Below are 16771 nucleotides of genomic sequence, written 5' to 3' on the forward strand. Positions count from 1 at the left end.
ACACGAGTGTAAGACAAAAATATAAAAACAGCTAGCTGCCTCCTATATGGGCCGGTTTCTCATCCAACAAACAGAGCACACAGATCTTAAAGCACCAAAAGATCCAACGGTTAGGGGACTCGACTGAGACTTCGCGAAGTCTCAGTCGATTGATTTTTAGTAGCAGCGAAGTCTCAGTTGACTGATTTTTAGTAGCACCGTTGGTTTTTTAATACATTGGAGTACATTTTAAAAGATATCCTTCCGTAACTACTCCCGCAAGTTGAATTAGTATCTTCTCGGTACTTTCATTGTTGATTTGGGGCTTCTCGATCTTGCATACTTTCTTCTTCTTCGATTCTAAAGTAGACGTTACTTCGCATCCAGTCTCATCTCTAGCCTTTATTCTCGCAATGAGTGCACGGACATCTACCAAATTTCGTCCTATCAATAAATCGATACATTCTTCTTCCCAATACCAAAATTTGCATCCATCCTACAATTTTTTTTGAGTATAAGCGAAGAGCTATCAGCCAAATCCGGGAGCACAAACGAAGCAAAACAAACTCATACCCCATCATTTTTGCACTTGATGAACACCCATACGGAATGTTCCGGCGTTGTAGATACGCGGCGCATGACCTGCCACGGGCAGTCGTCGCACTTTATGAGCGGTAATTGTGCGATGACGAGCCGTTGGGCCAGCATCAAGCCCGGACGACGAACGGGCGTGTCTTTGCCGGCGAGCTGCCGCTGGGATAGATCCAAGCGACTAGAGGCGGAGTCAATATCTACATGCGGCGTGGAGATGTTGTCGGGGCTATGCGGTCCGGCACCCGGCCAATCCATGGCAAGGCGCAACCTCCTGCGGCTGGATGCGCTCAAATCCGGCGGCCGGGCTGGACAACAAGGCGACTGAGAAAATGGGAGCTGCTATGGCATGGGTAGAGGGTGAGGGCGGCCCGGCTGGACAGCGATGCGGCGGCTATGGCGGAGGAGTGGGGGCGGGGGCGGCTGGAGGTGGGGGAGAATAGAAAAAAGGGGCGCCTGTGTCGCCGACGGCGAGCAAGAAAGAACAAGGGCACGCGTCCCGTTCGTCTGCATGTGTCCATTCCGACGCAAAAGCAGCCCAAATTTATGCCGGGAATAGGTCAAAAGCGGACGAAAAAGGGACGTTTGCTTCCGCACGTTGGGCCATATTTTATGTTCATTTACCCTCAAACGGACGCGGCCGGACCTATGCGTTGAAGTTGGCCTAACAATCACCGAACATCTATCAATGGTGGTATCCGTCATCCCAATTCAGCTTCCTTTTCAGCCGAGGACCCCTCGCCGAACCTCTATTGTAGCGGGGCCAATCACAAGCGTGAAATCAGTCATATGTATGCAAATCAAGCGAAAAACCTAGGGTTTTTTCTTCCTCTGGCGGCGTGATCGCCGAGAGTATCTCCCTTCTGATCGATCTCCCCTCTTCCCTTCCTCTCCCTCGAAGACTTCAGGCTGATCCAGGGGGAACCTTGCGTTCCTTCCAGGCCTTGGTGGACAAGGGCAGTGGGGAGCAGAGGGTCCTAGATCTACGACATGGCAGTGGAAGGAAGTGACAGAGAGAAGGGAAAGAAAGTTGAGGATGTAGATGATCTACTAGCGAGACTTGACTTGCATGAAGATGATGGAGATGACTTCGTGTGGGAAGATGATCCGGAGGTCCCAAAGATCCAAGCAAAGTGGCTAGCTATTGCTAAGGTCATACTACTAAGGGGTTTAGTCCGTCGGCCCTTTACGCGGATATGAGGTCTGCGTGGAATCCGGCAAAAGTTGTGCGTTGGAGGATGATTAAGAATAATTTGTTTACAGTACAGTTTGGATGCCTCAGAGATTGGAACATGGCAATGATTAATGGACCGTGGCTTTTCAGGAATCAAGCGGTGATCTTGAAGGAGTACGATGGATTTACGAATCCCAAATCAATCAGTCTGGACAGGGTTGAAGTATGGGCAAGAATCTTGAAATTGCCGGACAACTATCTTCATGAAGCTATGATAAAAGGAATGTGCAGAAAGATAGGAGAAATCCTGGAGGTGCAGATACAATTACCGGCGGGTTATGTCGGCAAGTTTGTAAGGATAAAGGTGAACCTTAATGTGCATAAGAGGCCGGAGCGTTTTGTCTCAATTACCAAGGGGGGCAAGAAAGATTGGTATCAAGTCCATTATGAGAAGATGCCGATCTTCTGCAACTACTGTGGATTGATCGGGCATTGGCATGAGGAATGTGGGACTGGTGAACATGACGTGTCCAAGTTTGAGTGGGGAGACTTTATGATGGCTGATGAATGGAAGCGACATAGATCTAGCCGCGGTGCCAGAGCAGGAAGAGGTCGAGGCCGAGGGAGAGCTCCTTTCGGCAGAGGGTTTGCAAGTAAAGATGGAAATGATCCTGAGTGGTCACGCTCAAATGGAGCAAACACGAGTTATGATGTCCAAACTAGCTGGAGATGGAATGCATCATATGGGGTTCAGGGGGAACCTACAGATAAGACCCCCGTGCAGCAGGACACTGGTTCATTAGGCCTGGAAGTGGTATGGTTGAGAAGGAGCACAGTGTAAGGAAGAGGTTGGTAGCTGATTCTGTGTCAGGAGGGATGCCAAGCCCCCAACGATCTATGGTTGTGGTAGACCCAAAACCTAAGGTTTCCAACATGGTTGAGATGTTTGATGGCAGCAATGAGAAGGGGTCATCCTCTACACCCCAGAAAAATGCAAACAGAAAGAAACATAAAGGGGAGGATGATGGAGTAAATGGAAGTGAAAACTCGGATAATGATAATGCAAGATCGGCAGCACTCTTCATGAGTGACCGCCGGGCGCAATGAATATTTTAAGCCTGAACTGTCGGGGCTGCGGGCGGTCCGAGACAGTTCAAGAAATCTCCAACTTGGTACAGTTGCATCGCCCCGGTTTGGTTTTTCTCTCGGAGACCAAATTGTCTGCTACGAGAGCGCAGGAGATGAGATTCTGGTTGGGTTTCAGGCATGGTTTTGGTGTCAGTAGTGAGGGATTGAGCGGAGGCCTGGTATTATTTTGGAATAGTGATTCAGTGGTCTCCCTAAAATCCTATAGTAGGACACACATCGATGTTTTTGTTCAGAACGATGCCACGGGAAGTAGGGAGTGGCGATTCACAGGATTCTATGGGGATCCGATGAGATCAAGGAGGAAAATGAGCTAGGAACTGTTAACGTTCCTTAGAAATGAGTATGATCAGCCATGGTTGTGTGCCGGAGACTTCAACGAGGTGCTGGATGAACACGAACAGTTTGGAGGTGTACAAAGGGAAGAATGGAAAATGGAGGGGTTTTGTGATGCAGTTAATTATTGCCGCTTTACTAACCTGGGCTATTCAGGTCTTCCATACACTTGCGACAATAGACAAGATGGCAACAGGAACATCAAAGTCAGGTTAGATCGGGGTTTGGGAGATGATCAATTCATGGAGTTGTTTGATAATTCTTCGGTCACCCATGTACAGACCACGGAGCCGGACCACTGTGCGTTGATAATTTCTATTAGCAAATCAGACTGGGCACAAGCTGAAGGAGGAAATAGGCCATTCAGGTTTGAGAATGTGTGGACCAGACATGTAAATTATATCCAAACAGTGGAAGATGCCTGGGTACCGACGAGTGGTAGCCTGCAAGAAGTCTCAGATGCATTGGGAGGAGTGAGAGATAGGCTGAGAAGCTGGAGTAGAGAAGAATTTGGCTCCGTGAAAAAACAACTAAAATCTATGCGCCAAAGGCTAGAACACCTGAGAGCAAATTCACTGTGGCAAGGCCCGACTACAGAGGAAAGAAGGTTAGTTAGGAGAATTTTTGAATTGCTATCAAGAGAAGAGGCAATGGAGAAACAATGCTCGAGGGTGACCTGGCTTGCTGAGGGCAACCGAAATACAGGTTTTTTCCATGCACAGACAAGAGAGCGGGCACAAGTTAATAAAATCAAGTCACTTCAGTTAGATGATGGCAGAACAATTACGGCCCAGGCAGAGTTGGAGGGTGCAGCAAGTGAGTTTTATCAGTCCCTCTTTACGGCCCAGTTAGATACTCATCCGGAGGAGATCACTACATATGTTGAACAAAAGGTGAGTGATGCGATGAATGAGAGACTGTGCGCACCCATAACTAACACTGAAGTGGAGCGAGCTTTGTTTATGATGCATCCGAACAAGTCACCGGGTCCTGATGGTTTCACGGTTAGGTTATATATAAAACATTGGCATATTTTGAAGAATTCGGTCTGTCATGCTATTCGACAGTTTTTTGAAACGGGGGTTATGCCCGAGGTGGTTAACAGCACTGTACTGGTCCTTATTCCAAAGGTTAAAAACCTGCAGAACTTAACTTAGTTTCGCCCTATTTCGTTATGTAATGTGCTATACAAGTTAGCTTCCAAAGTTCTAGTGCTCCGGCTCCGTCCAATCTTAGATGAAATAATATCCGAGGAACAGAGCGCTTTCGTGCCTGGGAGGCTCATCTCGGATAATGTTCTAACGGCCTACGAGTGCATACATTATTTGAGAAGGAAAAAGGGTAAGACTGGAGATTGTGCAGTCAAGCTAGATATGGCGAAAGCATATGACAGAGTAGAGTGGAGCTACTTGAGGGCTATAATGCATAAATTGGGTTTTGCACAAATGTGGATTGACAGGATAATGGCATGTGTGGAATCAGTGTCCTTCTCAGTTCGGGTGAATGGGAAATTCTCTCAGATTTTCAAACCTACAAGGGGCTTTCGCCAAGGGGATCCCATTTCACCCTATTTATTCTTACTTTGCTCTGAAGGACTAACAAGCCTACTTAAATCTTTTGGTACAGGGCACTTGGGAAGAGGCATAAGGGTGGGTATCCACGCCCCATGGATTACTCACCTACTATTTGCAGATGATTGCCTCATCTTCACACAGGCATCATATGCAGGAGCAAGAAGAATTCATGATATTCTTGAGATATATAGACGAGGGTCGGGCCAACTTGTTAACCGAACAAAATCTGCAAAAAATTTTAGTACAAACTGTGATGATGATATGAAGGCAAGGATGCATGAAGGATCTGGTATTGCTACTGAAGCATTAATGGAAAAATACCTTGGATTACCTACTGCTCTTCGTAGGTCCACGGATGAACAATTTGAAGGAATTCTCTCATCACTTAAAAAGCTGTGTAAAGGATGGACTCCACAATTGCTTAATAGTGCTGGTCGAGAGGTACTTGTTAAATATGTTGGTCAAGCGATCCCGACTTTCTCAATGAGTTGTTTCCGTTTATCAAAGAACATGTGCAAGAAGATAACTAGCATATTAGCTTGGTACTGGTGGGGAGGAGATGAAAAGAAGAGGAAAATGCATTGGAAGAAGTGGATTGACATAGCCATCCCGAAGAGCGAGGGAGGCGTGGGATTTAGAGACATTCAGATTTTTAACCAAGCTATGCTCGCTAAGCAGGGGTGGAGGCTTCTCACAAACCCTGATTCACTTTGTGCAAGGTTACTAAAAGGCAAATATTTTCATGATTGTGATTTTATGGAAGCTAGAAATAAAAGAAATGCTTCACATACTTGGCGGGCCATCTTGCATGGTCGAAAAGCATTGAAGAAAGGGCTGATCAAAAGAGTGGGGGACGACAACACTATTAGGTCTGGGAGGACCCTTGGGTGCCTGAAATCCATGATAAACGCCCATTGGTTAAACTCCCAACTACAACTGTGACCCTGGTGGAAGAACTGGTTAATCAAGATAATGGTGGCTGGGATATGCACAAGTTAGAAGCTAATTTTGTAGAACCAGATGTATCGATGATAGCCATGATCCCAATGGGCAGAGCAGAGGAAGATTTCTGGTCATGGTTTCCGGATATTTGGAAACTTCTCAGTATGATCCTGCTATAAATTGATGATTGAGCGGCGACGAGATGTGGAAGCAGCATCAAGTGCAAGCAGACCGGACAAGCTACTCTGGAAGAAATTATGGAGCCTCCTAGTTCCACCGAACATTAGAAACTTCTGGTGGCGAGTGATCAAGGGTTTTGTCCCTTCACGAGCTGTCTTACGTTCTAGGCATATTGAACATATTGGTTTCTGTCAAGCATGTGGGCAAGAAGAGAGTATTAAGCACGCCTTCTTTGAGTGCACATGGGCTAAGCTATTCTGGCTGGAAATAAAGAACAATATGTCCATCAAAGTACCAGAACTACACCCTAAAACCTGGGCTATGGATTTGGTGGAGGGAATCAAAATACAGAAAACTGAAGCATGTGTTATTCTTTGCGGTGCATGGGCCGTATGGACGGAGAGAAATGCACGTACGCACGGAGAGAGCTCAAGATCACTGATGTAGTCGGTGAAATGGGCTACTGATGTTGCTTATGAACTAACAGAGACTGGAAAGCAGCAGTTGACAGTAATTCCAAAAGAGAAACACAAATGGAAGCCACCAGACCAGTCCTACCTGAAAATAAATGTTGACGCAACATTTGATGTTGATACACATCAAGGAGGCACTGGATTATGTGTCCGGGACCATGAAGGAAAACTAGTACGAGCTCAGGAAATATGGTATGAGCATGGTCTCTCTGCTATGGCAATGGAATCATTTGCAATTCGAGATGGTACCCAGCTTGCATTGGACCTTGGTTACAGAAAGGTGATAGTTGAAACTAATGCCCAGAGTTTGGTGAAGTTGTGGAATTCTCTAGACATTGATCGTTCGGAGATTGCGACCACAATGAAAGAAATTCAAGAGCTTTGCGGGAGTTTTGAGGAGTTTCGCTTAACTTTCATTCTGAGAGAGGCGAATTAATTAGCACATCTTTGCGCTAAATTCTGTAATTCCTCTAGGAGACGATGTCTTTGGATAAATTATGTTCCAACCTTCCTCACGGCTTGTGTGATGAAGGAATCTACTCCAGCTACTTAAATCAATGAAGCTCTTGATTCTAAAAAAAAGCAACACAAATGCCACCAGATAATAAAACCTTCATTTCCATATGTTCTGTTTTAATTTTAACAGATGTGAACAATATTTGGTAGAGATTATTAGTTCAAAAACTGTTACAGGAACACGCATGCAAGATCTCAGCAGTTAAAACATCTTGAAAAGAGTATTATACCACTCATTGTATTTACTGTTGGATTATGGATGGGCTTAGGCCCATATAAGACACTAATCCCTGGTTAATCTCGAGGCCCATGTATGAGATGGCAGGTGGTGGGAAGTTTAGTCCCACCTTGCTAGTTGAGGAGAGTTGATACCCCTTTATAAGGGTTGCTCTACCACTTGCCATTGGGAGCTTGGGAAGAGAAGTGGTACACGTGCGCTCCTCCTCCTCCGCCGCTCGCCTCGCCACGCCTCGCCTCGCCACGACACGGGTTGCGGCTTGCGGGAATGAGCCGAGCCGAAACTTATTTTTGCCGCTCAAATGAATTAATTAATTAGGGATTAATTAACGAGTCGCTAACATGTGGGCCACTGTCCAAGACGTTGGATTGTGGGTTGACTTGCGTTGCCGGGGTTGTGACCCTTGCCGGGACCCGCGTATTCGTCGACCCCTTGCCGGGAGTGGGCCGACTCGGTCGTGGGCCTCCGCAAGGCCCACGACTTTCTTCCTTACGGACTATATAAGAAGGCTCTGGCCAGTGAAGTAACCTAGTTCGGTTCACTCACTCCCTCTCGCGTGACCTAGCCGTCATCTACTGTTCCTCACTCTGTGCTGCCTCCGGCGATCCCATCCCGACGCCCGCGTGCACGCCTGGTCGGGAGAGTAGGTGCCTTCGGAACCCCGTCGTTCGAGATCCTGCCCGGGAGAATGGCAATAAGGTTTCTGGGGAGCGTCTCGACGCGACTGCTCCCGATCCATCCCCAACTCCGTCCGCCTCTGCTTCCACTACTTCCTCTGCATCGACACCATGGCTGACGACGCTGCCGCTAAGAAGAAGGCCACGGACGACGCCGAGGCTGCTGTTGCCACCGCCGCATTGGCCTGGCCAGCCGGTGGGTATGATCTGCTCATCCCTCGTTTACTCGTACTTATGATAGCCGTATATGTGTTGCTCATAGAAGGTTCGATTCTATGTTCTGCATGTGCTAGTATGCTTAGGTATTGCTATGAGATGCATACCTTTTATGCCATGCTTACTGTTTACTCGTGGATAAGTCTAATCGGAAAAGTGCTAATATTTCCAACAATCCAAAAACCTTAGTTTAGGCACTTTTCGATTCAAGGCTTTGCTGCTACTCTGAAACCGGAAAAGTTTACCGGGACGCATTTTAAGCGTTGGCAGACTAAGACCACCTTGTGGCTCACAGCGATGAACGTGTTCTGGGTTGGTGGTGTGTCCATCACAGAAACGATTGCTCCTGAACAGGAGAAGGCGTTTAGGGAGGCAACCACAATCTTTCTGGGAGCAGTTCTGTCGGGGATATACCCCCTGGCGTAAACCGGACGGAAGTATAACCCGGCCGGACTGGACGACTCACTGGTAACCCGCCCGGAGCTTGGCGGTTCACGGGCTACCCGACCGGTCTTGGCGGCTCATTAGTAACCCGGCGGGCGGGTCAGATGGATGACGAGGCCCATGGCCCAGAAGGCCGGTTCACGTTTAATGGTGGGCCGGTTTATGAGGAAAGCACAAAAAAATTTCCTTACAAAGGAAGCAAGACCAGGACTCCACTTGTAATAGAGTAATCCTAATCCAACTAGGACTAGTCATGTAAACCGCCCCTTCAACATATATAAGGAGGGGCAGGGCTCCCCAAAGAGGGACAAGCTACAAGCAACAAGAAACAATATCTAGGGTTAGACACAAAGGAGGAGCCAGCTTATGCGGCGACTCCCTCATGAGCGTAATGAGACCTAGTCACAAACAACATGTAGGGCTATTCCGGATGATGTTTCCCGGGGCCCGAAGCTGTCTAAATTCTCGTCTTGTGTGATGATCCGCCTTGCGTCTCTCGATTCCGACCAACCCCTTCAAGCTACCGCATAGATGCGTTGGCCTCGCGACTAAGTTCTGACACTAAGGACATCTGCCGTGACAATTCCACACAGTTGGCGCCCACCGTGGAGCCTGCGCACGGTGGCATTGAGTTCTTGGAGGGATCTCTCGCAGGGTTCGAGAAGTTTGTAATTTTCCGGCTAAACAAGAACCGGTTTGGAAAGATTGGCATCAGCCTTAAGATTTACGATATGTGAAAAAGAGATTAGGGTTACGTCGCCAGCACCGCCGTAGGTGACCCGGCGGGCCATTGAATCCGAAACAGAATCAGTTTTCTGCTGTTGCGCCGTTCTACGCCGCGCCCGACAAGAACCGTCTGGAGTTTCGAGGAAAGCTGGCAGATCAAGTCCCGAGGCGCAACAACTAGTAATTTTCCCGTAAGAACTAGCGCATCACCTCAAGGGTTAATGGTGTGCATCGGCTCAGATGCTAGTACGTGCTTAAAACAAATCCAAAAGTACTCCAATAACACGTGATGAAGGTACTCTACTTGAGTACTGCTCCGACAACTGCTACAAGCGCCGGCTGGCTGTGCATCAGGCCCAGGATCATCAGTCAACAACGAAAATATAAAAGCAACAGCGGGGAGGAAGGCGCGGACACAGACTCGTCTCCTGCTACCTTCCACTACTCGCCTCCTGTCATGTGCATCAAGACATTGCCTCCGCGCCGCGTTAAGTGGGCTATGCCTCCAAATCGCCGCGATCACCGGGCGGCTTACAGCGGGCCTCCATGGTCGTTCCGGGTCATGCTGGACTCCGCCTCTCCGTCCAAGTTGTCACCGTACCTTGTCTTCCGTCCGAGTGGCTGTCGCGCCTCGCCTTCGCGTTGTTCTGCCGCCTCTGCTATAGTTGGCCCCGAGCCGCCGAGTCGCTGGTGCGTTCCTGCCTTGGCCTCGTCCTGAGCCGCCGCCGCCGCGCCTTGAGCCGGCCGAGTAACCCGCCCCATTGCTGGGCTTCGTCTCCCGCCTCAAGCGGCCACCGCGGCCTTCAAATCACTGCCTCCGCCGAGTCGCCGGAGCGGTCCGTCCTGAGCCCCGCGAGCCGGTCCTGCTCGCCTCGCTGATAATGAGCCGGCGCCGGGTCGTCCCGGACGAGCCCGGCAAACCAGCCATGATCCCGGAGGGAAGAGTCGTTTGTGGGCACGGACTCGCACTATCTCCGAGCCACCGGAGCAAGCTTCGGATCGCCCCAGGCCTCTTCAGCCGCTGCTAATGCGTTGCCGCCTCTGGATCTCCGTCGACCACAAGAAAATACTACTCTGTCGCTGGGGAGGACTCCTCGGTTTGCCTGGCCGCCGTGACCTCATACTACGCCGGCCTGATCCGCCGCGTCTGAACCGCCGTCGCGCCCTGGGCCGCCGCATCGCGGCTCGGCCGCGCGCCCCGCCTCCACGGGGGCTTCTTCGAGTCGGGCTTGGAGTTGACCCCGCCTCTCAGTCGTTGGACATGCTACTCCGATCAAAGTCATCGTCTCTGAAGCCGCCTCGCAGTTGGGAAAAACTTTGAGGCCTAAACCGCCCCGACCTCCGCAGCCGTGCCAGGCCTCAACCGTCCCAGACTCCGAGCCACCGTCCGTGGCCACGGTCGTATTTGTTTCAACTCGCTTCCTCGATTGTTTACGCGTCGAGCCGCTGACCACCGTTGTCGTCTTGCCGGCCTCGCTCCGATCTGTGCTGCGATCCTTGCTTCCGCGCTAAACCACCTGGTCTCGTGCTCGAGCCGCAGGGCTCTATCTCCACTACCCTGAGCCGCCTGCGCCGGCTAACCACCGCTTCCGCGCTCAAGATGCTCACCGGCTCGCCGCTCACGTCAACCTCCGCATGAGTCGTCAGTCGTCACCCATGGATTCTGCTTCTCACCAGCCTTGCACTATCACCGGAGGACCTCCCCGCGTTGAGCCGGCCACACTGCCGAGCCGCTGTCCGTGTGCCTAATTCGTCGCCACGAGCCGGGAGTCACCTTCTGTGTCCGAGTTACCGTCAAGCCTCGCCTTCTGTCCGAGTCACCTCTGCGTACAGCTGCTCCGGCCGTTTCTAAACTGCCGGCCACGCGACCAATGCTTGTGGCCCCGCCGTTTCTTCCGCCATGACTCGCCTCCGCTTTGCCAAGGCACCCCCTGCTGGTGTGATCTTGTCTTGCTAGCACAAATCAAAATAGAATTGGGGGTTCAGCCGGAGGATAATGGACATATGTGTTGGTTCGAGGACTAGTCTACCGACAGTAATGGAGTACAAGTTCCAGGGGGCAAGTACTGCTATTAAAGTTTACAGCGGATCGATGGCAGTCAGGGTGCTGGATTAAATCCCAAGACCAGAAGCAAGCATTATGCATTATCTACTTCGGTGCTCATTTGACGAATCACCAGGTGTCACGAAGGAGCGTACGCCAATATTATTTTTGCGCTAGCACGTTCATGCCGTGTTTTGGACGGATACATGTGCAAGTCGCCGCCCCCGCTGCGTTGAGCCGCCCCTGTCACGTTGAATGGATCATCCATCATCCGAACAAAATAGGTGATATCCATCTAAGCTTATTTTATTAGCACATATTGTTTTTGTCAAAGAACAAGTTTATCTTTGCCTTGGTCTGCAATATTGTTTATGCAGGGCAATTATTTATGACAAAAAAATGATATTATACCGCGGAGATGGAGGCACACCAACATCTTTTGGCATAGGTGGTCATCGTTACTCAACAGACTCCCGCACCGGCTTACAATGTCGTGGTCGTCTCTCGTGACCACACCGGCTTACAATGTCGTGGCCGTCTCTCGCGACCACGCCGGCTTACAACAAGGAGGACAACTTGCCCGTCCACACCGGCTTACAACGCCACGGCCATTTCATCTGTCTGTGTCGCCTTAGATGTTGCGGTCGTCTTTACCGTCTGTCTCTCGCGGCCTGGTCTACATCAACACACCAGGCCGCACTTGTCAGGATGAGCTGTTTATTGAATATGAGCAAGTCACTACTTGGGAAGCCCGGTTTTTCTTCCAACAATTTGGAGGCAAATTATCATATATTATCAGCCGCCGTCTGCACTGGATGGTTCAATAGGCAGTCGCGTAAGTCGCCGCCACTACAGTTTGGTTAAACTTCAAACAACCCGTTGGAAGGAGCCATTGGCCGAGTTGCTGACACGGCTCATACGGGATCGTTTATAACCCGCCGCAACCACCTCAACCTTCTGTGGATTCACATCGTGTTATCAACGCCAATGATATACACCTTCTGCTATGGTCAAATATGGAGAATTTCAAGCCAACTCTTCGAGTCATCTTGAGACTCGGGGGCTACAATGGTATGGCTCGGCAAAATTAGCCGGTTTCAATGAATTCAAGAACTCCGGGTCATTAAAGATAACCCGGCCCTGGAGGCTACTGCTTTATTGGCGAATATTTAAAGGCCGTCAGAAAATTTCCGGCTCAAAATGAAGATTTCGGTTTAAAATATAGCTCAAGAGACATCTCTCTCTCGCAAAGCTTTGAAGCTCTCAAAACCGGTTCAACATCCGGCTCAAGGTAAATTTGTCCCTTACAAAGCTTTGAGGCTCTCAATATCCGGTTTAAGAATTTCCGATTCAAAAAGAATTAATCTCTCGCAAGTTCGAGTCCTTAGAAAAAATAATGGTTACCAAAGAAAACTTGATGCCATGATGCACGATTCAAAACATGGGTATCCAGCCTTATGGCTTATCTTATTATGGTCACTTGGGGGCTTCCTGCTCATCGGGCATACCTATCAGTACCCTCTTGATCGGTGCAATGCCTAAACTTATATGGTCACTTGGGGGCTTCCTGCTCATCGGGCATAGCTATCAGTACCCTCTTGATCGGTGCAATGCCTAAACTTATATGGTCACTTGGGGGCTTCCTGTTCAAACATAGGTCGTATTCGAACCAAAGAGAACATAGCTGTCGATACCATTTTGATTGGCAAACTGCCGAACCCACTTGGGGGCTTCTTGATCGTATCTGAATCATAGCTCAACCCCTTTGGGAATCGACGTGGATCGTATTCGAATCAGCGTCGCTAAACAACTCTTAAGGTCATTTGGGGGCTTCCTGTTCAAACATAGGTCGTACTCGAACCAAAGAGAACATAGATGTCGATACCCTCTTGATCGGCATCGCCAAAGCCACTAGTGTTGGGGAACGTAGTAATTTCAAAAAAAAATCCTACGCATACGCAAGATCATGGTGATGCACAGCAACGAGAGGGGAGAGTGTTGTCTACGTACCAACGCAGACCGACTGCGGAAGTGATCACACAACGTAGAGGAAGTAGTCGTACGTTTTCCCGATCCGACCGATCCAAGCACCGTTACTCCGGCACCTCCGAGTTCTTAGCACACGTACAGCTCGATGACGATCCCCGGGCTCCGATCCAGCAAAGCGTCGGGGAAGAGTTCCGTCAGCACGACAGCGTGGTGACGATCTTGATGTTCTACCGTCGCAGGGCTTCGCCTAAGCACCGCTACAATATGATCGAGGTGGAATATGGTGGCAGGGGGCACCGCACACGGCTATGGAACGATCACGGGGATCAATTGTGTGTCTAGAGGTGCCCCCTGCCCCTGTATATAAAGGAGCAAGGGGGGAGAGGTGCGTCCAGCCTTGGGGCGCGCCAGGAGGAGTCCTACTCCCTCTGGGATAGGATTCCCCCCCCCCCCAATCCTAGTTGGAATAGGAATCCTCAAGGGGGGAAAGAGAGAGAGGGGGGCTGGCCACCTCTCCTAGTCCTAATAGGACTAGGGGAGGGGGGAGGCGCGCGGCCACCTTGGGCTGCCCCTTTCTCCTTTCCACTTAAGGCCCATGAAGGCCCATATGGCTCCCGGGGGGTTCCGGTAACCTCCCGGTACTCCGGTAAAATCCCGATTTCACCTGGAACACTTCCGATATCTAAATATAGGCTTCCAATATATCAATCTTTATGTCTCGACCATTTCGAGACTCCTCGTCATGTCCGTGATCACATCCGGGACTCTGAACAACCTTCGGTACATCAAAATGCATAAACTCATAATAACTGTCATCGTAACGTTAAGCGTGCGGACCCTATGGTTCGAGAACAATGTAGACATGACTGAGACACGTCTCTAGTCAATAACCAATAGCGGGACCTGGATGCCCATATTGGCTCCTACATATTCTACGAAGATCTTTATCGGTCAGACCGCATAACAACATATGTTGTTCCCTTTGTCATCGGTATGTTACTTGCCCGAGATTCGATCGATGGTATCCAATACCTAGTTCAGTCTCGTTACCGGCAAGTCTCTTTACTCGTTCCGTAATACATCATCTCACAACTAACATATTAGTTGTAATGCTTGCAAGGCTTATGTGATGTGCATTACCGAGGGCCCCAGAGATACCTCTCCGACAATCGGAGTGACAAATCCTAATCTCGAAATACACCAACCCAACATCTACCTTTGGAGACACCTGTAGAGCTCCTTTATAATCACCCATTTACGTTGTGACGTTTGGTAGCACACAAAGTGTTCCTCCGATAAACGGGAGTTGCATAATCTCATAGTCATAGGAACATGTATAAGTCATGAAGAAAGCAATAGCAACATACTAAACGATCGGGTGCTAAGCTAATGGAATGGGTCATGTCAATCAGATCATTCAACTAATGATGTGACCTCGGTAATCAAATAACAACTCTTTGTTCATGGTTAGGAAACATAACCATCTTTGATTAACGAGCTAGTCAAGTAGAGGCATACTAGTGACACTCTGTTTGTCTATGTATTCACACATGTATTATGTTTCCGGTTAATACAAATCTAGCATGAATAATAAACATTTATCATGATATAAGGAAATAAATAATAACTTTATTATTGCCTCTAGGGCATATTTCTTTCAGTCTCCCACTTGCACTAGAGTCAATAATCTAGTTCACATCGCCATGTGATTTAACAACAATAGTTCACATCACCATGTGATTAACACCCATAGTTCACATCGATATGTGATCAACACCCAAATGGTTTACTAGAGTCAGTAATCTAGTTCACATCACTATGTGGTTAACACCCAAAGAGTACTAAGGTGTGATCATGTTTTGCTTGTGAGATAATTTTAGTCAACGGGTCTGTCACGTTCAGATCCGTAAGTATTTTGCGAATTTCTATGTCAACAATGCTCTGCACGGAGCTACTCTATCTTATTGCTCCCACTTTCAATATGTATCTAGATCGATACTTAGAGTCATCCAGATCTGTGTCAAAACTTGTATCGACGTAACTTTTTACGATGAACCTTTTTGTCACCTCCATAATTGAGAAATATTTCCTTATTCCACTAAGGATAATTTTGACCAATGTCCAGTGATCTACTCTTAGATCACTATTGTACTCCCTTGCTTAACACAGTGTAGGGTATATAATAGATCTGGTACACAGCATGGCATACTTTATAGAACCTATGACTGAGGCATAGGGAATGACTTTCATTCTCTTTCTATCTTCTGCCGTGGTCGGGCTTTGAGTCTTACTCAACTTCACACCTTGTAACACAGGCAAGAAACCTTTTCTTTGACTGTTCCATTTTGAACTACTTCAAAATCTTGTCAAGGTATGTACTCATTGAAAAAACTTATCAAGTATCTTGATCTATCTCTATAGATCTTGATACTCAATATGTAAGCAGCTTCACCGAGATCTTTCTTTGAAAAACTCCTTTCAAACACTCCTTTATGCTTTGCAGAATAATTCTACATTATTTCCGATCAACAATATGTCATTCACATATACTTATCAGAAATGTTGTAGTACTCCCACTCACTTTCTTGTAAATACAGCCTTCACCGCAAGTCTGTATAAAACTATATGCTTTGATCAACTCATCAAAGCATATATTCCAACTCTGAGATGCTTGCACTAGTCCACTGATGGATCGCTGGAGCTTGCACATTTTGTTAGCACCTTTCGGATTGACAAAACCTTCTGGTTGCATCATATACAACTCTTCTTTAATAAATCCATTAAGGAATGCAGTTTTGTTTATCCATTTGCCAGATTTCATAAAATGCGGCAATTGCTAACATGATTCGGACAGACTTAAGCATAGATACGAGTGAGAAACTCTCATCGTAGTCAACACCTTGAACTTGTCGAAAACCTTTTTGCGACAATTCTAGCTTTGTAGATAGTAACACTACTATCAGCGTCCGTCTTCCTCTTGAAGATCCATTTATTTTCTATGGCTCGCCGATCATCGGGCAAGTCAACCAAAGTCCATACTTTGTTCTCATACATGGATCCCATCTCAGATTTCATGGCCTCAAGCCATTTTGCGGAATCTGGGCTCATCATCGCTTCCTCATAGTTCGTAGGTTCGTCATGGTCTAGTAACATGACCTCCAGAACAGGATTACCGTACCACTCTGGTGCGGATCTCACTCTGGTTTACCTACGAGATTCGGTAGTAACTTGATCTGAAGTTACATGATCATCATCATTAGCTTCCTCACTAATTGGTGTAGTAGTCACAAGAACAGATTTTTGTGATGAACTACTTTCCAATAAGGGAGAAGGTACAATTACCTTATCAAGTTTTCTACTTTCTTCCCACTCACTTCTTTCGAGAGAAACTCCTTCTCTAGAAAGTTTCCGAATTTAGCAACAAAAGTCTTGCCTTCGGATCTGTGATAGAAGGTGTATCCAATAGTTTCCTTTGGATATCCTATGAAGACGCACTTCTCTGATTTGAGTGTGAGCTTATCAGGAT

Source organism: Triticum dicoccoides, chromosome 6A (assembly GCF_002162155.2).
Source record: "Triticum dicoccoides isolate Atlit2015 ecotype Zavitan chromosome 6A, WEW_v2.0, whole genome shotgun sequence".
NCBI classification, from domain to species: domain Eukaryota; kingdom Viridiplantae; phylum Streptophyta; class Magnoliopsida; order Poales; family Poaceae; genus Triticum; species Triticum dicoccoides.